This window comes from Anomaloglossus baeobatrachus, chromosome 3 (genome assembly GCF_048569485.1).
Source record: "Anomaloglossus baeobatrachus isolate aAnoBae1 chromosome 3, aAnoBae1.hap1, whole genome shotgun sequence".
Classification (NCBI taxonomy): Eukaryota; Metazoa; Chordata; class Amphibia; order Anura; family Aromobatidae; genus Anomaloglossus; species Anomaloglossus baeobatrachus.
This window is the reverse complement of record NC_134355.1, coordinates 199,981,947-200,008,285: the sequence shown is the minus strand read 5'-3', so window position 1 is coordinate 200,008,285 and position 26,339 is coordinate 199,981,947. Positions and strand designations below refer to the sequence as shown.

The following is a 26,339-nucleotide window of genomic DNA, read 5'->3' as shown; positions in this document are numbered from 1 at the left end:
GGTACAAGTTCTTCTTGTCTTGGTACAGGTTCTTCTGGTACTTGTGGAAAGGTGATACAAGGTATGACTATGGCTCCATTGTATTGCAGCCAATCTTCTGGGAAATCTCCTAATACAGTATGGATCATTTTCTTCTTTGGCTCAGGTTGAGGTAGATTTACAATTCTTTCTGTATTTTCTTTTGGTGCTAACTGTTCTGGGCATTTCTTTAAATGGTCTCTAGAAACAGCTGTTGATGTTTTTCCTTCATCTTTGCTAATAATACAGACTTTTTTGTTGTCAAAGTTAGATGTTTGGACAATGTAAGGTTCTTCTTCCCATTGATCATCAAGTTTGTGAAGTCTTCTTTTTCTTTTTAGTACTCTTTCTCCAGGTGTCAATGGTACAGCTTTTGCGTTTTTGATGTAATCTCTTTCTTGTTTTTCCCTACTTTGGTCTAAATTCCTTTCAACACATTCTTGAACCTTCTTGTATTGAGCTTGACGAGCTGTATTCCAATCACTTTGTAGATGGTCTTCAGGGTTTAGGACTCCCAGGTCTAAGTCGACGGGTAATCTTCCTGGTCTTGCTTGCATAAGCTGGGGTGACGTTTGTAGACCCTACGGGGATGTTGTTATACATATCCACTAGGTCAGGTAATTTTTCTGGCCATTTGTTCCTATCTTCCAGTGGTAGGGTCTTTAGCATAGCAATGACGATCTGATTCATTTTCTCACACATTCCATTTCCTTGAGGATGATAGGATGTTGTACGAATCTTTTTACAACCATACATATTACAGAACTCTTGAAAAACTTCTGCTTCAAACGCTGGTCCTTGATCTGCAATTACTTGCTCTGGATAACCATGAGGTCTGCAAAAGTAGGCTTGAAACGCTTTTGCTGCTGTTTGTGCTGTTAGGTCCTTGACTGGTACTACTACAAGGAATCTTGAATAGTGGTCTACAATGGTAAGGGCATAAGTATAACGTTTGGTACTCGGTGTTAACTTCACATGGTCTAAGGCGACTAGTTCTAGAGGTTGTTTGGTAACAATAGGTTGCAGTGGTGCTCTTTGACTATCTCTGTCTTTTCTTCTTAAAGCACATGGACCACAATTTCTACACCAGTTTTCGATAGAAGATCTCATTCCAACCCAGTAGAATCTTTCACGGAGTAATATCTCAAGTTTCTTCCAACCGAAGTGTCCGGCGTCATTGTGGTACGCTTCTAACACTATTGGGATGTCTCTTTTTGGTATTATCACTTGCCACCTCATCTCGTGAGTTTTTGGATTGATGAATCGTCTACAGAGTGTTCCTCGGTAGATAAACAACTTATTTCTATTCTTCCACAGATGTTGGGCTTCTTGTGGAGCCTCTGGTGCAAGACGAGAATCTGTTTGGCTTACCAGTCTCTTGATTAAGCTGACAGCGGGATCACTGTCCTGTGTCTCTTTCCAACTAAAATGGAATAAGGGTTTCAAGGTTGCCTCTTTTGGTCTAGAACCAGTTTGTTGACATTGGCATGTTCTCTTGCGATGGAAGGCAGGTAACTCTATCTCCTCTAGCTCATCTATGTCTTCTCCCTCTTCTTGCAAATGGGGCATTCTTGACAGCGCATCTGCATTTTTGTTGTTACGTCCAGCTCTGTATTTGATGGTAAAGTCATAGTTGGATAACCGAGCTGCCCAGCGTTGTTCTAATGCACCCAACTTTGCTGTGTCTAGATGGGTAAGAGGATTGTTGTCAGTGAAGACTGTGAACTTAGTGGCTGCTAGATAGTGCTTGAACCTCTCAGTGATAGCCCAGACCATGGCCAGGAACTCCAACTTGAAAGAGCTGTAATTTTCTGGATTTCTCTCAGTAGGCCGAAGCTTCCTGCTAGCGTAGGAAATTACTCGCTCTCTCCCATTCTGGACCTGTGACAACACTGCTCCTAATCCCACGTTGCTGGCGTCTGTGTAGAGCACAAAGGGTAAGTTGTAGTCTGGATAAGCAAGAATTTCTTCCCCCGTCAGAGCCCACTTCATTTGTTTGAAGGAACTTTCTTCTTTTTCACCCCATTCTAATGGAGGATCAGACCTCTTGCCTTTCTTGGGTTGATCAACCAGGAGGTCTTGCAAGGGGGCAGCCATCTTGGTGTAACCTTTGATGAATCTTCGGTAGTATCCTACCGGGCAGAGGAATTGACGTACCTCTTTGATAGTAGTTGGTCTTGGCCAGCTCTTGATGACTGTTATCTTGTATGGATCTGGCGCGACTCCTTCAGCACTGACTACGTGTCCCAGATACTGAACCTTGGGTTTAAGGAGCTGGCACTTGGATGGTTTCAGCTTCTTGCCGTACTTGGATAGTGCTTCAAACACCGCTGCCAGATGTTCCAGATGGTCTTCGTAGGACTTGGAGAACACAATGACGTCATCTAAATAGAGTAGTACAGTTTCAAAGTTCAGATGCCCCAGACAACAGTCCATCAGGCGCTGGAAGGTTCCAGGTGCGTTACAGAGTCCAAACGGCATACTGTTGAACTCGCACAGGCCCATCGGGGTGGCAAACGCAGTCTTCTCCCGGTCTTCCTCTGCTACAGAGACCTGCCAATACCCACTAGTAAGGTCTAAGGTGGAAAAGTAGTTAGCAGTCTTGAGTGCAACTAGTGACTCTTCTATGCGAGGTAATGGGTAAGCATCCTTATGTGTAATGCGATTTATCTGCCTGTAATCTACACACATCCGCATGGTGCCATCTTTTTTTCTCACTAAGACTAGTGGAGCTGCCCAAGGGCTATAACTATCTCGGATAACCCCAGCCTCCTTCATGTCATGTAGCATTTCTTTGGCCCTCTGATAGTGTTTTGGTGGAACAGGTCTGTATCGCTCTCTGATGGGAGGATGGTTCCCAGTGGGGATATGGTGTTGTACCCCTTTAATTCTCCCAATGGATGCTTACTGAAGACTGGTTCATATTCCTGCACAACCCGGTATACTCCTTGCTTCTGTTAAGAAGGCTTGGAGTCGGTACCAACATGGAGTTCCTGGCACCAGTTTGCTAATTGCTCATCTTCCAGGTCTGTTGGGGCAAGTGGTTCTGCTGCTGGAATGGCATTTTCAGTGACGGTAAACAATTTACCAATGGTAGCGTACCTGGGCAATTTGGCTTCCTCGTCCCCACAATTTAATATACGTACAGGAACTCTCCCTTTGTGTACATTGACTACCCCCCTGGCTGTCAGGATTGTGGACCAGTCCCCTGAGTACACGGGCTCTACCACTGCCTGGTAATCTCGCCCTCTAGGACCTATGGATGCCCGACACCACACCATCATTTCACTTCTTGGAGGTAATACAATGGGGTTAGAATCCATTACCCGCACACTACCCAGTTCTCCACCAGACTGGTTTACCTGTTGTTTTAGCAAGAGGACTTTAATCTTCTTCTGCAGGACCCTCTGCTGCCTGACATCGGCAATCTTGGCGATCTGTTGGAGCAAGAACAATACTTCTCCAAACAATTTTCAATTACATTGGTACCTAGGATCACATGGGGATTTCTATCATTTGCATCAGTTTTAACAACAATCAATCCCTGACCCCTAAGCTCCACCCTCCCCACCTTTATGGTTACTTCTTTAAATCCTATCTGCTCTACCGGTAACCCATTTACAGCATATATGGTGAGGCTTGGATCAGGTCGGGTGAGTTCTTCATCACACCAGAATGGGCAGTACAACTCATAGGGAATGGTGGTTACCTGTGAACCGGTGTCCAACAGTGCAGAAGTGGGGATCCCGTCCAAGGTAATGGACAGAATCGGACGTCCACCCACATACCGGTCACGCCATTCCATTGGGCCTTGTCGACTTACACCTGGGGATTGGCCCTTGGCCCCAGGGGTTGCATATTTAAAGGACACCTTCTTGCAAGAAGGCCTGTTTTACTGCAATGCCGGCAGATGGGTTGTCCTGAAGAACAATAGCGATCGGTGGGTCTTCCTCGCAGTGGGGGACTCCTCCGGTTCCTCATCCACGGGATGTCCTCAGGGCAGTCAGCAAGCAGGATACGGTTTGGTGGCTTGGGCTCTGGAGCAAGCTGCATGGCTTTGAGGATCTTTGCTACGTCCTCGCTGAGTTGCTGCACTTGGGAACGCAGGTCCTCTAGTGCACTAGGGGTCGCAACCTGCCCGTTGGCCTTTGCTGGAGTAGAGGAGGCAGGTTCCACTTCCAAGGAAGGGACACTTGCAGGTAGCACCGTCAGGGTAGAGTCTGAGGTTGTCGGGGGCTGCAACGCCTTGATAGCCCGATCTTTTAGAGTTGCAAAGTCCGCATCAGCATGTTCAAGGGACCACAGGCGCAGTTGCTTGCGGTCCTCTGATGACAACAGGCCGTGTATGAACTGCTCCATTAGCATCCGGTTTTCATCTCTGGCACTGAGAGGATCGACATGTTTTAATGTCCTTATTGATGCTTGGAGTCTCAGGGCATAGTCCCTAATGTTATCCTGCGGTTTCTGCCTGCAGTTGTAGAACTCCATCCGCAGTTCTGCCACAGTGCGGGTCTCAAATGCAAGTTTCAATTTGTCAAAGATTGTGGTTACAAACTCGCGTTCAGCATCTGACCAAGTTTCTGCTTCTAGCTCCGCTGCCCTATTAAGCTGACCCAGTATAATGGACGCCCTTTGCTTGCCGGTTAAGGGATACATGTCCATTGAAGTAGTTATTTTCTTTTTGAATCCGGCTAAGGTATCCAATTTGCCATTGTACTGGGGCATCCAGGTCGCGCCTGGGAGGTAGGGTAGCATGAGCGGCATGATCGGTGCCACCACCACAGCGTCTGCGCTCCAACTCGGTCCGGTAGCGTCTCCGTACTCTTGCGCTTCCATTTTAGTCCCCCTTGGTTAATTTCAGCAACCTTCTCTATGGGGATCCCGAGCGGCTCAGGAGCTCCTGAAGTCAGGCTACTGCTCGGTGTTTGGCTTCTCTGCAGATTCCCTGTGGGGGGGCGGAACCAGGTTTTCCTGCGCACTTTTTCAAACTTTGCGCTCTTTTACAGTCAGAGTGATGGTGTGTCGCCCTGGACAAGCCAGGGGCCACAGAGAACAACACCAACACACCCCACACTCCCTGTAGGCACATCAAGGTCAGACACAAAACCCTTGTTGCCTTCCTCCAGGGGCTGATGTCCACACCATGGGGTGGAGCCAGGCGGTTGGTCTCCGCCCACCAAGGAGTTCACAGTCCTGGAGGCGGGAAAACCAGGCAGATAGAGTTTGGAGAAGAAAGAGAGCAGTTGGAGTAGTAAAAGTGGAAAGAGAAAAGTGACAGCAAGACAGCCTGAAGTTAGTCCGGGTGTGTGGCCCGGACAGATCAGCAAGGTTGGCAGACGGTGGTGACCGTCTGAAGGAGTGGCCGATTGGAGTCTACCATAAGGACCGTGGACGGGTGGTGGCCCGGCGGTACCGGACCGGTACACAAAGAGAACCCAGCACCAGTGGCAGGGGCTTTTCGGACCCCGGCAAGGCTAGGAGTCGCCGTGAAGTTGCCGAATCCGTTAGTGAAGGGGACCTCCGGGTTTCCAAACAGTCAAGTCCCGACAGAAGGCAACAGTCCAACCCAGTGAGAGAGACACCACCACCGCCAAGGCAACCATTTCTCAGGGCCAGCGCCTGCGGGCAAAAGGGGCTCCTCCGGCCCATATCCAAGTCGGGAAGCGGGTTACCGGTGGGAACCCATCGAAACCGTACAGACAGAGTAGGTGCAGGGAAAAGACAGTCACCGCTAACCTGCAGGGAACAACAACACCGCAGCCGTCCGAGGGACCCGACCATCCAGCCGCTTGTTTTACCGTGAACTGTGTCATCATCATTGGGCTGAGTGAGTACCTCCGTGCCGTGCGGCACAGCGCTGCCCCTGCGACCCTGCACCTCATCAGGCCCCGCAACCCGCCTGTCATCCATTCCTACCCCATCACCGGGCCCCGGGACAACCAACCCCCTACCCACGGAGGGGAGAACTAACAACCAAGCTGCTCCCAGTCACCGTTCCCGGGATCCCCGTCTAGAGCAGCGGTGGTGTCACCAATCTCACCACAACCGTGGGTGGCGTCCATAATCAAAACCCCCACAACCAATCATCCCCCTTTTCACTCATGGGCGAGGAGCGCCGCTCAAGTCCCGGGATCCGGCCCACCGCTCGAGCCACTACCGAGCAGCAGCAGCGGCCGCAGCAGCAGCGGCAGCCGGACCCGAGCAGTGGGAGAGCGCAGCATCCCCTCCTCCGCCCGCGACAATGGCGCAGTAGTTTTTACTGAGCCAAAAGGGCGACATAGTTTATATACAATTTTAAACGGTTTAAGGCACACTGCACCCAGGGTTGCTGGGCCTAGTTTGTATCCTGTTCGTGACGCCAATTTGCAGAGCGCTGCCACACCCTAGGCCCTTGGGATACTCGGTTCCGGGTGGTGGATAATGGGGATCGCCATCACAGGTAGCCATGCCCGGTTCCGTTACCTGGGGGGGCGCTCGTTAACAGGGTTATTTTATATGTCACTTGTGATGCCACTGGCGGGTTGCGGTAATAAGATGTCCCGCCGCTGCTGTGGTTTTAGGTACAGATGGTATAGCAGCAAGTGTGTTCGCACCCTCCGCCAGTAGGGGCTTAAGTCCCATGTAGGTGTGCTGCACCTTGTGGTGCACCAGTAATAAACACGACACAGTTCTTGCAGATTAACTGGTAATTTACTCACAGGATGTTGCAAGTGCAGTTTGGCACGGCTGGTCAACCGACTTTCCTTTGTCCCAGTGCTGACGTGAGTCCCAGTTGAGCCCTCTGTGCACATGCAGAGCTGATGGTCCCCTTGCCTGAAGCTGTTGGTGACCTGCGGCGCTCCGCTCCTTTGTTTTCCGGGCCCAGTATGACAGGCCTCGCGGTCCCTTGTGGGGTAGGCTACTTCTCTGTGCCCTCTCCCGGGTCCTATATATGAGGCTGTGTCCCTGAGCCTATGGGTGGTGTGGTACCCTGGAAGTCACCACACACGGCTGGATCAGCAGACCGCTTGGAGCTGTTGTCTACTCTGGGGTCCAGTACCCCCTCGTGCGTAGTGCCTGGGATCTATCTACCCTCAGGCTACTACCTCCTAGTCGCCTTTTGGGGGTCTCCTCACAATCCTCACACCCCTCTCACTCACTGGCTCTTTTCAACTGTCACTCCTTCAACTGTCATTTTTCCTCTCTGCCAACTCTGCCTAGCAACACCTGTTGCTTCTGTGACGCCCTGGACCAGCCAGGGGTCACAGGTAATGACATCACCACACCCTACACCCCGGTTAGGTACACCTAAGCTAGACCTGAAATCCTTGTTGCCTTCCTCCAGGGGCTAATGTCCACACCAGGGGGTGGGCCAGGCGGTTGGCTCTGCCTACCAAGGAGTTCACAGTCCTGGAGGCGGGAAAACCAGGCAGTTCAGTTTAGAGATGAGTTAGAGTGGAGTAGTGGAAAGGAAAGAGAGGAGTTGTGAGGTGAAAGGAGAAAGAGGAAAGTGACAGTTTGGAAGCCTGAAGTTGGTCCGGGTGTGTGCCCCGGACTGAGACAGCAAGGTTAGCAGACGGCGGTGACCGTCTGCAGTGGAGGCTGATCGGAGTTGCCGTAAGGACCGCGGACGGGTGGTGGCCCGGCAGTACCGGACCGGTACACAAGGAGAAGCCAGCACCAGTGGCAGGGGCCTTTCGGATCCCGGCAAGGCTAGGAGTCGCCGTGAATTTGCCAAATCCGTCAGTGAAGGGGACCTCCGGGTCTCCAAACAACTAAGTCCCAATTGAAGGCAACAGTCCATCCGTATGAGAGAGACACCACCACCGCCAAGGCACCAGTTTCTCAGGGCCAGCGCCTGCGGGCAAAGAGGGGCTCCTCCGGCCCATATCCAAGTCGGGGAGCGGGTTACCGGTGGGAATCCATCGCTACCAACAGTGAACGTAGGTGCAGGGAAAGAGACAGTCACCGTTAACTACCGGGGAAAAGCAACAGCAGCCGTCCGTGGGAACCGTCTTTCCAGCCGTGTGTTTTACCGAGAACTGTGTCATTGTCTCAGGCTGAGTGAGTACCACCGTGCCGTGAGGCACAGCGCTGCCCCCGCGACCCTGCACCTCAGCAAGCCCTGCACCGGCCCCGCCATCCCTCATCCTCCACCTCATCACTGGACCCCGGGACAACCACCCCCTACCACGGAGGGGAGAACTAACAACTTTGCTGCTCCCTGTCACCACTCCCGGGATCCCCATACAGAGCAGCGGTGGTGTTATCAAAAATCACCACAACCGTGGGTGGCGTCACGGACAATAAATCCCCAAAACCAAAACCCTTTCACTCACGGGCGAGGAGCGCCGCTCAAGTCCCCGGGATCCGGTCCATCGCTCGAGCCACCGAGCAGCAGCAAGCCGCAGCAGCAGCGGCAGCCGGACCCGAGCAGAGGGAGAGCGCAGCGTCCCCTCCTCCGCCCGCGACACTTCCCACAAGCCACACCCCTTTCCCAGGCTAATAGCTAACGGATTGGTTTTCACACCTGACCACTATTAACCCTCTACATGCTGCGCCCAGGTCTCAGGGAATGTGCCCCTACCTGTGTGTGAGGTGTGGGTTGTCAGCATAGGGTGTTCCAGAAAGCCTTAGGATCCTGCTATCCCAGGGTGCTGCATTAACGTTTCTTTTCTGAACATATGGTTTCTATTGCCAATCATATACACTTATTTCTTTGTTACACTTCTTTGCCATCCCGTCACATCATATCTGGCTGTCTGGCTGGAGCTCCGTGTACATTTTGGTTCCCTTGTGATTTTATGTCAATCGCTGATGCCACTTCCGGTTTTCCAAACAGTAGTGACACCGTCTGCGTCATATCCGGTCTCGCGAACGGCTGTGACATCTACTACATATTTTTGCCAACCATCTGCCTCATGACCAGATATGACGTCAGACGCCAGGATATTTAAAGTTTTAAAAAAAGTAGCGGATATTTTTTCAATGGATAGTGACATACCACAAGCAGAAAATGAAGAATTTGAACAGCTGATGTTTGATTTGGATAAAACCATGGCCTCTCACCTAAGGGGCACTTTGCACACTGCGACATCGCAGGTGCGATGTCGGTGGGGTCAAATTGAAAATGACGCACTTCCGGCATCGCATGCGACATCGCAGTGTGTAAAGGCTGGATGATACGATTAACGAGCGCAAAAGCGTCGTAATCGTATCATCGGTATAGCGTCGGCGTAATTCATAATTACGCTGACGCAATGGTCCGATGTTGTTCCTCGCTCCTGCGGCAGCACACATCGCTGTGTGTGAAGTCGCAGGAGCGAGGAACGTCTCCTACCGGCCTCACTGCGGCTTCCGTACGATATGCGGAAGGAAGGAGGTGGGCAGGATGTTTACATCCTGCTCATCTCCGCCCCTCCGCTCTGATTGGCCGCCTGCCGTGTGACGTCGCAGTGACGCCGCACGACCCGCCCCCTTAACAAGGAGGCGGGTCGCCGGCCACAGGGACGTCGCACGGCAGGTGAGTGTGTGTGTGAAGCTGGCGTAGCGATAACTTTCGCTACGCCAGCTATCACCACATATCGCTGCTGCGACGGGGGCGGGCACTATCGCACTCGGCATCGCAGCATCGGCCTGCGATGTCGTAGTGTGCAATGCCCGCCTTAGAGTGTGGTGGGACAAACAGACTTTGCAGTCATATCTCACACGTAATATGATACAAAGGGGGTTGCGTATGAACAAACGCCCAACTACAGAATATGATGCTGATTTCATGACTAAATGGAATACAATATTGTCGGAGTGTTCTACTAAATTAATAACACTCATTGTTGAACATGAACAGATTAAATTGACTACTTTGGAAGAGAATATTAAAAAAATTGAAAGTTCTCTTACCAAATATATGGATACCAGCAATTAGAATGTTCACAAAATGAGAATAAATAAAAAATTAACGGAAATGGAAGATAACATTACTGCTATTAAAGAAAGAAAATTCAAAAGAGATGTTATGGATTACAGTAAAGATCAAGTTTATACCTGGCCACAACATCGCAGAAATTTTCAATCAGGTTTTAAATCCATCCTTAAAGGGAAAAACAGATCTTATCCATCTGACACCTCTAGAGTCAGTTTTTCTTCCACAGATATTGAAACCACAGATGTGAACACGGACTTATCTGATTCTGACTCTGCTTTACCTTCAACATCATTAAGAAATGTGAATGGAAAAAATTCAAAAAACGTGACTATGTTGAATGTAAACCTTGAAAAAAACAAGGAGGGGAGGAAGAAAACATCAGTCAAAGAAAAACCCACAGTTTTTTCAAAAAGAAATACAATTATTAACTGAGGAGGATTTCACAGTGGTGAACTTATCAGCTTGCACAATCAAGCAACATCCACTTGATTTACTCAAGAAAGGATTAAGTTTTGTGCCTGACACTAGGTTCAACCTTTTTGATACTTTATTGGATGTAAATAAATTCATAAGGAGATTGACAGTGGCAAAGCACTTTCATCAAATAGAAAAAGCAGACATAAATGTTTCCTCTTCTTCCAATCTTGCAAATGGAGAGCCTTCATCAGCGTCTGATATCCAAGCAATTGAGAACTTAACATCTTATCCTGAACAATGTAGAGACCTAGAAACTGACTCTGTTAGTGTGAACGGGGCTCAACCGAGTGGACCTTTGAACATTACAACACTTGTTCTAGATCGGACACTCTGTGATAAACCAGTAGAAGAGTCTTTTATTTGTGCAAATAATGTTGATAAACTAACTTTTTCTTCCTTTAATGAGCAAATGTCCATTCAGATTTTGCTAGATTTGTCTGACAATGGTGGTAAATTAATGTCTCTGCAAGATTCTAGTTTTTCCACCCATGTTACAAATCCTTCCTTCTACCCTGTCCAGACACGGACTCAGTCGATGGAGGATTTCCAACACATGGTGGAATCTGAACTTACAAATTTACATAGAAAAGAAAAAAAGTTCTGTCCTAATATATCTAGCAGACAAAAAACAGTCCTAAAATCATTAAATGAAAATCCATACATCATTGTCAGAAATTCAGATAAAGGAGGTTCCATTGCTATCATAGACAAATTCTTATATACACGAGAATTAAATCACATGCTGAATGATGAAAACACTTATAAAAAAATCCCCAATGATCCCTCTAGCAAAATTAAGGAATCATTACTGAGTTTATTGCAGGAGGGATTACATTTGGGAATTTTAAATAAAAAACAAGTTGATTATTTGTGTCCTTCAGACTCGCGTATCCCCTTATTTCATGCATTACCAAAACTTCATAAAGAAATTTTTCCTCCGATTTTTCGTCCTATAGTTTCAGTTATTGATTCTCTCCTGGAATATTTATCAGAATGGGTGGATACAAGATTGCAAACTTTGTCACGAAACTCTCCCAGTTTTTTACAGGATTCAAAACATGTACTAAATGTAATGAATAACATCTCCTGGCAGGATGATTTTAGTTGGATAACCTGTGATGTGCAATCATTGTATTCATCCATTCCCCATAATCTTGCTTTGATTGCCCTCAAACACCAACTGAACAAATATAGTAACTATTTGCCAGACCTACAAGAATTTATTTTGACTGCTACACATTTTTTGTTAAAAAACAATTTTTTTATGTTTTCTAATGATTTTTACATTCAAAACAAAGGTTGTTCTATGGGAGCGAAATTTTCCCTGTCTGGCGAATATTTACATGAGTTGGTGGGAGGAGCAATATATTTTTGACATTTGTAATCCATTCAGCAAGAACATCGGTATTTTTTTAAGATTTATAGATGATGTGCTTATTTGCCTTATTTGGCGTGGGTCTGAAGAACACATTTTTTACTTCATCAACTATATCAATAATAACCCGTGTAATATTTTTTTCACTTTTGAACAACACAAAAACCGCATTGCGGTTTTAGATATTTTTTTGGAAGGTAACTCTCTTAGGCCTAAAACACACGTCCTTGATAACCACGCACGTGTAGTACGGGCCGTTTTTCATGTCCGTAATCCGTTTTTTGGTCCGTAAATAACGCACGTGTGGTGGCTGTGTGTCCGGCGTATGGTAACCACGTGTGCGTGTGGAATGGCCGTGTGTGCGTGTGAAACTTAACTGACGTGTGTGTGTGTTGTCCGTGTGAAATGTCCGTGTGTGATGTTACATAGTTACATAGTTACTTAGGTTGAAAAAAGACCTAGGTCCATCTAGTTCAACCTTCCTCCACCAGTTCTACATTTAGTCACTAAGTCATTTATAACCAACAATGTTTTGTGTACTGAGGAAATCATCCAGCCCTTTTTTAAAAGCTGTTATAGTATCTGCCATTACTACCTCTTGTGGTAGGGCATTCATGTTAAATGTCATTGATACATGCCGACTGACAGCAGAGAGAGTCGCGCGCTGAGAATGAACTCGGGTGTACTTCACCCGACTTCATCCTCATACTCACCGGTGGACTCACCGGAGACCGCTAATCACCAGAGTAACTGAATGGAGTACCCCTCTTGCATACTCACCGTTCCCCGATCACCGGCGTGACGCTGCACGGCTGTTCTCTAAACTCCGGCGGCTTTTCCTCTTTTGAAAAAGCCGGCCGCTCATTAATCAATCTTGTATTCCCTGCTTTCCCCACCCACCGGCAAATAGGATTGGTTGCAGTGAGACACGCCCACACGCTGAGTGACAGCTGTGTCACTGCACCCAATCACAGCAGCCGGTGGGCGTGTCTATACTGTGCAGTAAAATAAATAAATAAATAATTAAAAAAACTGGCGTGCGTTACCCCCCTATTTTAATACCAGCCAGATAAAGCCATACGGCTGCAGGCTGGTATTCTCAGGATGGGGAGCCCCACGTTATGTGGAGCTCCCCAGCCTAACAATATCAGCCAGCAGACGCCCAGAATTGCCGCATACATTAGATGCGACAGTTCTGGAACTGTACCCGGCTCTTCCAGATTTGCCCTGGTGCGTTGGCAAATCGGGGTAATAAGGAGTTAATGGCAGCTCATAGCTGCCACTAAATCCTAGATTAATCATGGCAGGCGTCTCCCAGAGATACCTTCAATGATTAATCTGTAAGTTACGGTAAATAAACACACACACCTGAAAAATCCTTTATTAGAAATAAAAAACACTAACACATTTCCTGGTTCACCAATTTAATCAGCCCGAAAAAGCCCTCCATGTCCGGCGTAATCCAGGATGGTCCAGCATCACTTCCAGCTCTGCTGCATGAAGGTGACCGGAGCAGCAGAATACACTGCCGCTCCTGTCAGCTGCACGCAGCAAATGAAGACAGCCGCGCGATCAGCTGAGCTGTCACTGAGGTTACCCGCGGCCACCGCTGGATCCAGGTAACCTCACTAACAGCTCAGCTGATTGTGCTACTCACCTCAGTTGCTGTGTGGAGGTGTCAGGAGCGGCGGTGTCTTCTGCAGCTCCTGTCACCTTCATGCAGCAGAGCTGGAAGCGACGCTGGACCATCCTGGATTCCGCCGGACATGGAGGGCTTTTTGGTGCTTATTAAATTGGTGAACCAGGGAATTTGTTAGTGTTTTTTATTTCTAATAAATTATTTTTTCTGGTGTGTGTGTGTTTATTTACTGTAACCCTACAGATTAATCATGGAAGGTATCTCGGGGAGACGCCTGACATGATTAATCTAGGATTTAGTGGCAGCTATGGGCTGCCATTAAGTCCTTATTACCCCAATTTGCCAACGCACCAGGGCAAATTGGGAAGAGCCGGGTACTGTCCCAGAACAGTCGCATCTAATGTATGCGGCCATTCTGGGCGGCTGCTGACTGATATTGTTAGACTGGTGGGGTCCCCATAATGTGGAGCTCCCCATCCTGAGAATACCAGCCTTCAGCCGTATGGCTTTATCTGGCTGGTATTAAAATTGGGGGGACCGCACGCCAGTTTTTTAATTATTTATTTATTTATTTCTATACTCCATAGTGACACGCCCACCGGCTGCTGTGATTGGGTGCAGTGAGACACCTGTCACTCAGCGTGGGGGCGTGTCTCACTGCAACCAATCATAGGCGCCGGTGGGCGGGGAAAGCAGGGAATACGAGATTGTTTAATGAGCGGACGGCTTTTTCAAATTAGAAAAAGCCGCCGGAGCAGTGTGACTGCCGTGCAGCGCCGGGGATCGGTGAGTATGAGAGAGAGGGGGACACTTTAGTCACTCGGGGGATTAGCGGTCACCGGTGAATCCTTCACAGGTGACCGCTAATCAGTACACGGCACATAGACAGAGCCGCGGCATGACAATGAAGTTGGGTGAATTTCCCCCGAGTTCATTCTCATCCCGCTACTCTGTCTTCCGACATGTAGTAACGACATTTTGCATCACACATGGACATTTCTCACGGACAACATAACCACACATCTGTGCAAGGAACGTTTTATTTGGACTCCCATAGGCTAACATTATGTCCGTGTGTGCGTGCTCCATCCCAAAAATGAACATGCTTCCGTGCCAAACGGAGCAAAAAATGTGGGACGCACACGAACACACAGAAGATGAAATAACACACACGTGTGCCTTTAAACATAAAAAAACATATGTGCACGTTTGGTCGTATCTCCGGTATGTTCGGAAACGGACCAAACACGCACGTTTTAAACGGATGTGTGTTGCAGGCCTTAACAAAGGTGGAGTGTAGCTTATATCGAAAAAAAATCAGCAGGCAACTCCCTATTACACGTCAGGAGCTGCCACCCCAAACATATCACCACAAATTTACCAGCGGGAGAATTTATACGTGCGAAGAGATGCTGCACAAATTCTGAGATGTACCAAAATGAATGTGAAACTATTAGTAGGAGATTACAAAATAGAGGTTACTCCAAAAAAATGATTGACAAAGCAAAAGATAAAACTGATTTAAAATCGAGAAGTCAATATTTGGAGGATAAAACTCATATTGCTAAAAATTGTGATTTTAGTGATTCACAGGTAATATTTTCCACCAGATTTAGCAAAGATTTTTATGATGTAGTTCACATCGTAAAAAGGTTCCTCCCAATACTGTCAGTCGATCCAATTTTGAATAGAATTTTGGAACAAGGAGTGAAGTTTGTTTCTAGAAACAACATGTCTCTAGGAAATGTTTTGGCCCCCAGTGATCACAACACCAGATCTCATAGTGTTAAAATTTCAGACAAATCTATGTGGTTGCCTACAACAGGATCGGTCAAATGTGGCCAGAAAAATTGTGGTCTGTGCAAATATATACATAATACAAAAAGTTTTGTATCTTTTACAACTGGAAAAAATACAATATAAATTCATTAATAAATTGTGGAATGTCTAATGTTATATATCTTTTGTCATGCGACACATGTAAAAAACAATATGTTGGAAGCACTTTAAGAACTATGAGACGCCGTGTATCAAAGCATATATATGATGCCGCAAATAGTAAAACCAGGAGCCTGTCAGGGGCCTCTCAACATTTTTTGAAGGAACATCATGTGAGTTGTAGTAGTTTGAAAGTTAATGCTATTGAAAGAGTTAATCTTCCCAAAAGGGGTGGTGATATAAAGAAATTGTTACATTATCGAGAGGCAAAATGGATTTATTATATGCACACAAGATATCCAATGGGCATGAATTTCAAAAATGATCTATTATATTTGTATTGAATTGTCAGCCCTATTTTTTTTTTTTGTTTGTGGTTTATTAACATATGATGTCATTTCCTGATCCATTCTACCTTGCCTTTATGAGGAACTGTTTTATGTTAGTCTGTATAGGATTGTGAATAAGGAAGTATATTCCGAAACGCGTCCCTTGTCTGTATTTTAAACTTCACCTTTTAACATGGATTAATAAAGCAAATAGAAGATTTTTATCCATTGGATGTCGTGCTAGATTCCCTTTTTTGTATATCCTAGTGTCATGGCCGTGATTCATCTTCCTTGCACCATCTTTGGACTTCATACATACTGGTGAGCTGGATTTGAGAATTTTTTTTCTCTTTTTGATACGTGTTTAAAGTTTTACCCAGTCTGAATCTACATTAGCACCCTCCCTTAGCAACGTGCTCGCATATCTACATTGTACTGGACACTGCATACCTATCTATATCACTAACGCTGGTAAGAATAAATATTTATATATTTTTTATATATGAGTTTTTTTAAACTCTGTTCCTTTTCTTCCAGACTTGATCATTGTGACCTGGGACTTGCTTCAGGTCCTTGAGTATCTCTACTAGAGTTGAGCGAACCGGTCGCGGTTCGGCAAGAGCTTGGTTCGCCGAACGGAGGTCGCGTTCGAGTTCGGTTCGGCGATCCTCTAGAACCCCATAGGAAACAATGGGAGGCATTCACAAACACATAAAAACACCTAGAAAACACCCTCAAAGGTGTCCAAAAGGTGACAAACAACTCACAACACAACACAAACACATGGGAAAGTGACAGGAACAAATTCTCATGCGAAAACAAAACAACTTGGCGAGGAAAAAGAGGACGAGACACAGATATATGAGTATATGCAAGGGAACATCGATGCCATTACTGTGCAACTTGAGCCCAGCTCATTTTAGGCTTCCAATCTGGATAAATTGCCTGAGCTCACCACGTACGCCTTGGGGATCTTGTCGTGTCCTGCAGCCAGCGTTCTCTCTGAACGTGTCCTCAGTGCTGCTGGGGGTGTGCTAACACATAAGCACACGCGTCCACTGACAATGTGGACATACTAACGTTCACCAAGATGAGGAAGTCATGGCTCTCAGAGGACTTTTCTTCCCCTGGGTCATCCATGGGAGGCAAAAGGCACGCGTATTTTTGAGAGTGCTTCATGCCAAGCATCTTTTTCATTTTGAAAAGGGGGGTCAACTGATGACAGTCAAGTGGGGTGTGTGTGTGTGGCCCAATTAGTGGAAACGAAGGAGACTGTGGTTGGAGTCCCCTCGCTGTGTTTCTAAAAGAACCAAGATGAACAAGTCATGGCTCTCAGAGGACTGATGGAGGTGTGCTCTTTCGGAGCATAATAGAAGACTGTACACCTCCTTGTTGGCTCCAGCCCCTTTTATAACCTGGGTCCGCCCCAAACCAGGGTGGACCACAATGCGCCTCCTGGAGACAAAAGCAGAATGAAATGTCATGAGTGGCATAACTAGCGTCCTATTCGGAACCGCCACTTCAATGATGACCTCATGGTTGCCACGACCCAAACACCTCACCAGTCATTGTCTGACCAACAATAATGAGGTGACAAGTCATAGGGGCGGGCCTCTGCAAGCCAGTTGGGAGTGGCCTGGCCACATCGTCAGGACACCTGATGCCCTGTGGTCTATATGGGCCCCCCACATCAGGGGCAGGGCCAAAGAGTTCATTACCGGACCTAGCCTCTGATGCAGTAACTACCTGACCATGCTCAATAGCATGAAATACAGTCTCCGAAAAAAGACTATCAGCTTCAGCATGCTGTCTAGGCACAACACAGGACTTAGACCCGGCCAGAAGTGCAAGTACCTGTGCAAAGAGGCTTTTCGCACTAAGTGTGGGAGCATGCGCTGTAGCCCGAAATGAAGACTAAAGCCTGCTTTACACGTTACGATTAAGCATACGATATCGTATGCGATCATAACCTGCACCATCGTATGTGCGGCACGTTCAATTTGTGGAATGTGTCGCACAATCGAGTACCCCCCGTCACATGATAAGGGGGTTACATACAGAATACATATACAAGTAAAAATAGACAGACTGGTACAGAGGGAAGAGGGCCCTGCCCTTGTGGGATTACATTCTAAAGGATTTTTGGGAGGAGACAGTAGGTGTGGTGTAGGTTGGGCGTCAGGTATGCACGGTGGTGGTGTCATTGAAAGTTATAGTCATTTCTGAACAGATGAGTTTTCAGATTCCGTTTGAAGCTTGCGGGTGTAGCAGATAATCTGACGTGTTGAGGTAGCGAGTTCCAGGAGACAGGGGAAATGTTCTGCACAGATGGCCAGAAGCTTTGTGAGTCGGATCCAGGCCCCGATGAAGAAGGTGCTGAGCCTAATCTACACCCTCATTTCCAAACAGTAAATCCTCCTGGTGGAGACAATGGGAAACATGATGAGGAGACACAGATACCTGATTAGAACGACAACTTTACTATTCGGTCAGGGCAGGAAGAGGTTGTCTCGGAGGACTCAGGATGAGGGGAATGAAAACACACAGGGTGATTGATGAGGTTGGAGACCACACTTACTGTCAAATCAAAGTCAGCCAGTCGATGAGGTCAGCAGAGGAGGTGGAGGAGGATGCTACTGACGACGAGGTTACGTTGCGTCTTCCTGGCCAGAGACAAAGTACTGGAAGCACGTCAACAACTGAATCCTGGGCCACAACTTTGACTCTGAGCAGAAGTCGTGTTGGCTATGCAGGTCGCATGGGCTGTAAGCCTTGCCTAGCCTGGGACTTTTTGGACATCGCAAAGGATCACTCAAGTCATGGAATCTGTAAGATTTGTCAACAATCTATAAGTAGAAGGCAAAAACTCACACCTTTGAGTACTTCCTCCATGAAGTGTCACATGGATATGAATTGATAGCGTGAAGGTGTATTGCTCAGCTTTAGCCACTGTCAATGCAACATGCTTATTTGCCGTTCATTGCATGCATTGTTGTAGACTACACACAAGGGGCAGCTGCTTTTTTGGATCTGCCTTTGTCTGTTTGGTCACTATAGCAAAAGCAAATTGGTCTTCGGGTGTGGACTTGGAGATGCTGTTTATGAACAGAAGGAAAAGCTAAAGGTTTGTGTTACAGCAAGGAGCCACCACGGAAACACTTCATTCAATTGTGAGGGGAGTCGGGTTGTACTTTGATGAGGAGCACCGTAACGCCAGTGAGCAGCATCCTGTGCCACAGACAGACATTCTTCCGGTGCTGTCTATACTGTTTACCGTGAGAGGAGCGTAAAGTCTGTATTTATGGCAATTGGACATCACAGTACCCGGGTACGGTAGGCTGTGCCCAGCACTGTGTGCACGCAACACTTTGTTTTATTATCAAAACACATATCTGTTTTGTGTAGGCCAACTATATAGACAATAAGACTTGCTGCCTCTGCACTGTAAAATTGTCACGTACAGTTTAAATCATAGAGGGACTACGACACATGTTTGCATTAACTGTTGCTTTTCAAGATTTCCATGACTATGTTGCAGAGCTGTGTGGTTTGCATTCACACTGTTATCATCTGCATTATCTGTGAGGCTTCAGCTAACAAGGGTATAATGTGTTTTGTCTATGTTTCGGTAGATAACTTGGAAGCTATTGTGATGCGCCACTGGTAAGTCGTGTTCGCACACACACATACACGCACAAACACACAATTACTGCTGCTACGCAGAGGGATTAGCAGGTAGTAGGCAACAGAATATATTGTTCTATTATTTCAATTTTATGCATGGTTCTTATTGTTTGTTTTGGGAAAGTTAAACAATCATTTATCAACCCAACTGCCTAAAGTCCTTTTCTTGTTGCGTGGTTTTGCTGCATACCCACCCTGTACACAACTTAAAATGAAGCATAGGTCGCAATGGAAATTTCACTGTGCAAAAATGCGGCCTAGCAAGCCTGTGCAACCACCGCCTGCCCCATCAAGTGCCTCTGTGTGCTCTTCATCCTCTGTGACTGTGGGGACAGCAGTCACACATGCTTTTTCACACTGAACTTCCACCCCTTTACCAGTAAGCGGGAGTGTGATTGGCAGGTCGTCTTTTTGGAAGTGGAAACAGATGGTATTGTTGAGCTGTCAGACATCGAGAGAACCAGCATTGGATGAAGGCAACATTATATCCACGCCTGCACCTTCGTCACAGATTGCCTGGACTAGCTGCAGTTAATAATTGCGTTCCAGAAATGGAAAGGAGTGTAGAATGCACAGGTGTTGTACCTTGCTTGGCAGCAAAGGAACGATATTCCAGACAATTTTAGGATGGCAGAAAAAGAGTCAGCTCTTTGGGCAAATTAAATAGTGTGGCAAAAGTGGGCAGGTGGGTACAGTGGCCGTGTTCTGTGGGTACCAGGACAGTAAAGGAAGCCTCACTTTTTACCCCTACTAATGATCAAATGCAGCAAGGAATTCCCTGAGTTTGCTATAAAATTAGCGTAGCAAAATGTGCATGAGGGTAGAATGCAGAGGTGGTGGGACTTGCTTGGCACCAGTGGGACACTAATGGAGTACAACAGCCACTTTTTGGATGCCACTAAGTTTCAGCAGTGTTTGCTATTATAATAGCTTAGTAAAAATGAGCAGGAGGGTGTAATGCAGAGGTGCTGGAAATTGCTTGGCACCAGAGGGACACAAATGGAGTACAACAGCCACTTTTTGGATGCCACTAAGTTTCAGCATTTTTTGCTATTATAATAGCTTAGTAAAAATGAGCAGGAGGGTGTAATGCAGAGGTGCTGGAAATTGCTTGGCACCAGTGGGACACTAATGGAGTACAACAGCCACTTTTTTGATGCCATTAACTGGCAGCACTCTTTTCAATTAAAATGGCTTTGCAAAAATGTGCAGGAGGGGAGAATGCAGAGGTGGTGGGACTTGCTTGGCACAAGTGGCACAATAATGTAGTACAACAGCCACTTTTTGGATGCCACTAACTGGCAGCACTCTTTTAAAATAAAATGGCTTTGCTAAAATGTGCAGGAGAGGAGAATGCAGAGGTGGTGGGACTTGCTTGGCACAAGTGGCACAATAATGGAGTACTGCAGCCACTCTTTGGATGGCACTAACTGGCAGCACTCATTTAAATTAAAATGGCTTTGCAAAAATTTGCAGGAGGGTACAGTGGCCGGGTTGTGGGTCAGTGTAGAGGAAAGGAAGCCTCACTTTCTATCCCTCCTAATGGTGAAATGCAGCAAAGAATTCCCTGAGCTTAGCTACACAGACGCTGTTATCTGAAGCTGTATACAGCATTTCCACGGACCTGACTGTCACTTATGGCTCTGAGCCAGATGTAATTAGCCCTGACAAGGGCTGAAATAAACTTCTGTCCCTAATCAGTAGAGCGCTGTGTATATAGCGTACATAGCAGGACCGGCGACAGGAGCTGCGTGAGCGGTGACTGACACCCAGACGCAGAAGGCAGATAATGGCTTCCTGAGGGAAAATGTCCGTTTTTATAATGCAAGGACATGTGACATGGACAGCCTATGACACATGCCCTTGCTTGTCTGACAAAAAGTCCACTTAGCCGTGTGCGTGTCTGGGATCGGCTGACATGCTGGCCCGCCCCACTACACGCGTGCTTAGGGAAGGAAGAAAACAAAAATGCCGATCGCCATTATCCCAGCAGCAGTGATCTAAACGCGCAGCCCCCGCACACTATACGCTGAAATTTGATAATAGTGTGAATCACAGAGTGACACACTATTACAGTGAAAAGCTAGCTAGTAATTAGCTAGGCTTTTTGCTGATAGAACCGTTCTTGAACGTAACTCGAGCTGCCGAACTTTTAGCAAAAAGCTCGAGTTCTAGTTCTATCTAGAACACCCCCCAAAATCACTGGAACTGCGAACTGGAGAACCACGAACCACAAACCGCTCTCAATTCTAATCTCTACTGCTACTGGGGGCCTCCTTCTCTGAAACATTCATTCCATTCCTCCTTTAGTAATATGCTATATTCTGTAACCTGCATCTCATTGCCCTTAACTCTTTATATGTGCTTTCATATGCATTGACTAGATATTTTGCTGTTTTCATAATATTGTTTGTATTATTATATCAAATACATTATATTTGGATGTTATTATTTGTGAATATATATTTCACATTTCTATGTATTATATATATTTTTTTCTTCTATTTTTGTAGTATGATTCTGATGAAGGTCTTATTGTATGACCGAAACGTCACCAACCAAACACTGTGTTGAATTAAAGAAGAAAGTTTATGCTCACTAGTACCGTTCTAATATTTCCACCCGGCTACTATAATGTTGGACTCTGGTTGTACAGCCGTGGACCAACGGGAAACCTTCATGTAGAAAGAAAAAAATCCGGATCCTCTGAATAAAATGCAAATCCTTTATTTAATCCATTTTAACTCCATGTTGGGTCTGTGCCACAATCACGTTAAAATCACGCACGTGCCGCGAGACACGTATTTTCCTTATGTGTTGCGTGAGGTAAGTACGTGTTTCCGGTACGTGCGGTCCACATGTGTTCTCCGTGTGGTATCGCGGATAGCACATGGAGAACAGGTAATTTACATACTCACATGGTCCTCGCTGCTGTCCAGGGTTCTGATCTTCGGCTCCAGCCCCGCCCACTCCCCGCTGATGCTGCTTCTGGCCGAGCGGAGATCAGCGCCTGTGACAGCACCCCACCTCCACAACATGCTCCTAACGAGCGGCAGCCGACAGCAACTGTTTGGAGCGGAAGATTCTGCAGGGCTGGTGGAGGTGAGTATGAGTTTTTTTATTTTAAAATAATGACATGTGTTTCTCCAGCGCGTGTCACACGGGACCGCATCCACACTGCATCCGTGTGGTACGGGTGCATGTCGTGTGACACCCGTGCTGCCGGAGAATACGTGGTTATGTCAGCGTGCGAAACACACGGACACACGTAAGTATGGAACGGACATACGTTCCGTTCCAAAATACTTACGTGTGTCCAAACAGTTATAATAATAATAATAATAATCTTTATTTCTATAGCGCCAACATATTCCGCAGCGCTTTACAATTCAGGAGGAACATATACATATCATATACATAAACATATACAAACAAGTAACAATTATAGAGGCTACAATATTTAAAAGGAAAAATGGCAACCCTGCTCGTGAGAGCTTACAATCTACAATGAGATGGGGGGAGGGGCAAGGTACAAGTGTTTATTTAAAATGACAATCCAGCCAGCTCATGGGGGATAGATGATGGCTTCCTGGACCAGTTGGCAAGAGCCTTGAGATGCATTTGGGTGCCAAGGAGTTTGACGTGGGGTTATGTTCTGAGAAGTTGTAGAGGGATTATGTGAAATTAGTTTGGCTAGGGAGTGTGATAGGCCGCCCTAAAAAGATGCGTTTTTAGGGAGCGTCTGAAGCTGAGTAAGTTGTGATTTGTCCTAACTTCTTGGGGTAGAGCGTTCCAGAGGTTTGGTGCAGCTCGGAAGAAGTCTTGGATTCGGGAGTGGGAGGTTCGAATTAGTGTGGATGTTAGTCGAAAGTCATTTGCAGAGCGTAGAGAACGGGTGGGATGATAGACAGAGAGGAGGGTGGAGATGTAGGAGGGTGCTGCACTGTGGAGAGCTTTGTGGGTGAGAACAAGCAGTTTGAATTGGATCCTGTGATATATGGGCAGCCAGTGCAATGACTGGCACAGCGCAGAGGCGTCCGAGTAGCGGTTAGCCAGATAGGTGACCCTGGCTGCTGCATTAAGGATGGACTGTAGAGGGGAGAGTCTAGTTAGGGGGAGACCAATTAATAGAGAGTTACAGTAGTCAAGGCGAGAGTGGATCAGGGCCACGGTGAGGGTTTTTGTCGTTTCCATTGTGAGAAAGGGGCGGATTCTAGAGATGTTCTTAAGGTGCAAGTGGCAGGTGCGGGCAAGAGATTGTATGTGGGAGGTGAAGGAGAGATCAGTGTCAAGTATAACCCCCAGACAGCGGGCCTGCGGTCTAGAACTTATCGCTGTGCCACACACAGAGAGGGAGATGTCAGGTTTAGGAAGGTTGAGAGATGGAGGGAAAAGAAGAAGTTCAGTTTTGGAAAGGTTAAGTTTCAGATAGAGAGCAGACATGATGTTGCAAACTGCAGTCAGGCAGTCACTTGTGTTCTGTAGTACAGCGGGGGTGAGCTCAGGGGATGAGGTGTATAGCTGTGTGTCATCAGCATAAAGATGGTACTGAAAGCCAAATCTGCTGATGGTCTGTCCAATTGGGGCAGTGTAGAGGGAGAACAGAAGAGGGCCAAGGACTGAACCTTGAGGGACCCCAACAGTGAGAGGAAGAGGAGAAGATGTGGAGCCAGCAAATGATACACTGAACGAGCGGCCAGAAAGATAGGAAGAGAACCAGGAAAGCACAGTGTCCTTTAGGCCAATAGAATGGAGCATAGAGAGAAGGAGATGGTGGTCAACAGTGTCGAAGGCTGCAGAAAGGTCAAGAAGAATAAGCAGCGAGTGGTCACCGTTACGTTTTGCGTAGTTATTTTGCAGTTTTTGCAGTTATGAAATCATATGTCCATCCACGTGTGTACGTGCCTCCGGTACGTGAAAAAACTGCCAAACACGTACCGGAGGCACAGGCCTTGGACAGAATAAAATTCAAACATATTTCAGGCAAACGCCCTTGTTCACTGAATTAAAGTACTTGTTATTTCACGTTCTCCTATGTCTGAGTGCCAGATTTCTTTGATATTATATTAAGGATTTGGATCCTATAAAAGCACCGTTATACACAAAGTGCTGTATCTTCCTTTCCTCATTGAATTTACCTGTAGTATGTGCACCTGTGAATCCTGTATGACCACCGAAGCATTCTCATATTCTACTGTAGAAACAGCAGACATCATCAGATGGACCACCATACCTGATGACTTTCTGCATATCCCTACACAAGAGTTCAAAACCAGGGACTTTGAAAAGGAATCCCGCCATCTTCTCAATTTGGAACTCCACTGCGCTACAATAACCCGTATACCTCCGGGTGAAGAGGATCCCAAGAGGACTCCTGGTAAATCTACGGCCTACTATTTTTAGCGATAATAAGGAATTTTGCAAAGTTTTTGAACAGATTTTAAACAAATGCTCACTGAATCTGATGACCCTACACTTGAATATTTACATAAAACTATCAATTCTACCAAAGAAAAAGTATCTTCCATTGAAACACATCTAATCTCTACTTCCTCACCTGAAGAACTTAAGGTACCGTCACACTAAGCGACGCTCCAGCGATCCCTCCAGCGATCTGACCTGGCAGGGATCGCTGGAGTCGCTACATGGTCACTGGTGAGCTGTCAAGCAGGCAGATCTCCACAGCGATCAGAGATCAGCCACCAGCCACCAGTGACCCATGTAATGACCCTGTGCTTGGTAACCATAGTACACATCGGGTTACTAAGCAAAGCGCTTTGCTTATAGTTACTCGATGTGTACCTTAGCTACGTGAGCAGGGAGCCGGCTTCTAGAAGCTGCGGACGCTGGTAACCAAGGTAAATATCGGGTAACCAAACAAATCCTTTGCTTGGTTACCCGATGTGTACCTTAGTTACCAGCATCCGCAGAAGCCGGCTCCCTGCTCCCTGCACATTCAGATCGTTGCTCTTTCGTTGTCAAACACAGCGATCTGTGCTTCACAGCGGGAGAGCAACGACCAAATAATAGTCAAGGACATTCAGCAACGATCGGCGACCTCACAGCAGGGGCCAGGTCGTTGCTGGATGTCACACACTGCGACATCGCTAGCAAGATCGCTGTTGCGTCACAAAAACCATGACTCAGCAGCGATGTCGCTAGCGATGACGCTTAGTGAGACGTGGCCTTTACAGTAATCAAAGACAAACTACAAAACTCCCTTTAAGTCGACCGTCAAAAATCCCTGTAAAAGAAGCAACAGAACTTTTTATGTGACACAGAGGACTACTTGAATAATAGAGTTTATCGATGGCACAACTCATTCAAAACACAACAATCGAGACCTTATCGTTCCTCCCCGGATGCTTCACTGTCAGACTCAGACAGTTTTACGCATACTATCGACAAGGGAGATATACCAAACTTTCTTTTTTAGGTCAGCGATGCCAACCAGGCCGAAGAAGCAAACGAGGCAGGGGGGGACAGTGTAACAGAGGCTCCGCACACACAAACATGATGACCAGGTCACAGGTAGGGAATACCCACTGGTAATTATTATCTTTTCTAAAAGATAAACACCAGAGCAGATGCAACTTTTACAGAAGGGCTTAACGTTTTGTCCCACGTATAAGTTTGACTATTTTCGTTTACACATGGACCTTTAGAGGTTCTTTAGAAACCTCCATCTTGGGTGAGTGACCTGCAGGCTGATGGCGACGACTGCTTAAGAACTGAGCTCCGTGCTGCAGTAGTCCAAACCGCCTCAAAACTGCACTGTACACCGGAGAATCCCCCTCTGAAACCCATGCCCAAGGGGAGACCCAAAAAACCCGCCCCTCCCTTGAATCTTACTGACTTCTACTTATACAGATGAGACATCAAACTAGAGTGCAGGAGGGAGGGCCCCTGTTCTGTTCACAGGGGTGCGGGACCTGAGCACACCCCTCCGGAGGCTACCGACACTTGTGTGTCGCC

General features: G+C 46.8%; 1 long non-coding RNA gene across 1 annotated transcript in view; it reads left to right on the top strand.

Annotated features, from left to right (window-relative positions):
• LOC142295127 (uncharacterized) overlaps window positions 1–22,075 on the top strand; it is a 29,253-nt gene extending 7,178 nt beyond the window's left edge. Inside the window, exons 2-3 of the long non-coding RNA XR_012751373.1 lie at window positions 15,948–16,001; window positions 21,878–22,075. This is a non-coding gene — a long non-coding RNA (uncharacterized LOC142295127). The remainder of the gene's footprint in view (window positions 1–15,947; window positions 16,002–21,877) is intronic.
• The last annotated feature ends 4,264 nt before the right edge of the window (window positions 22,076–26,339 follow it).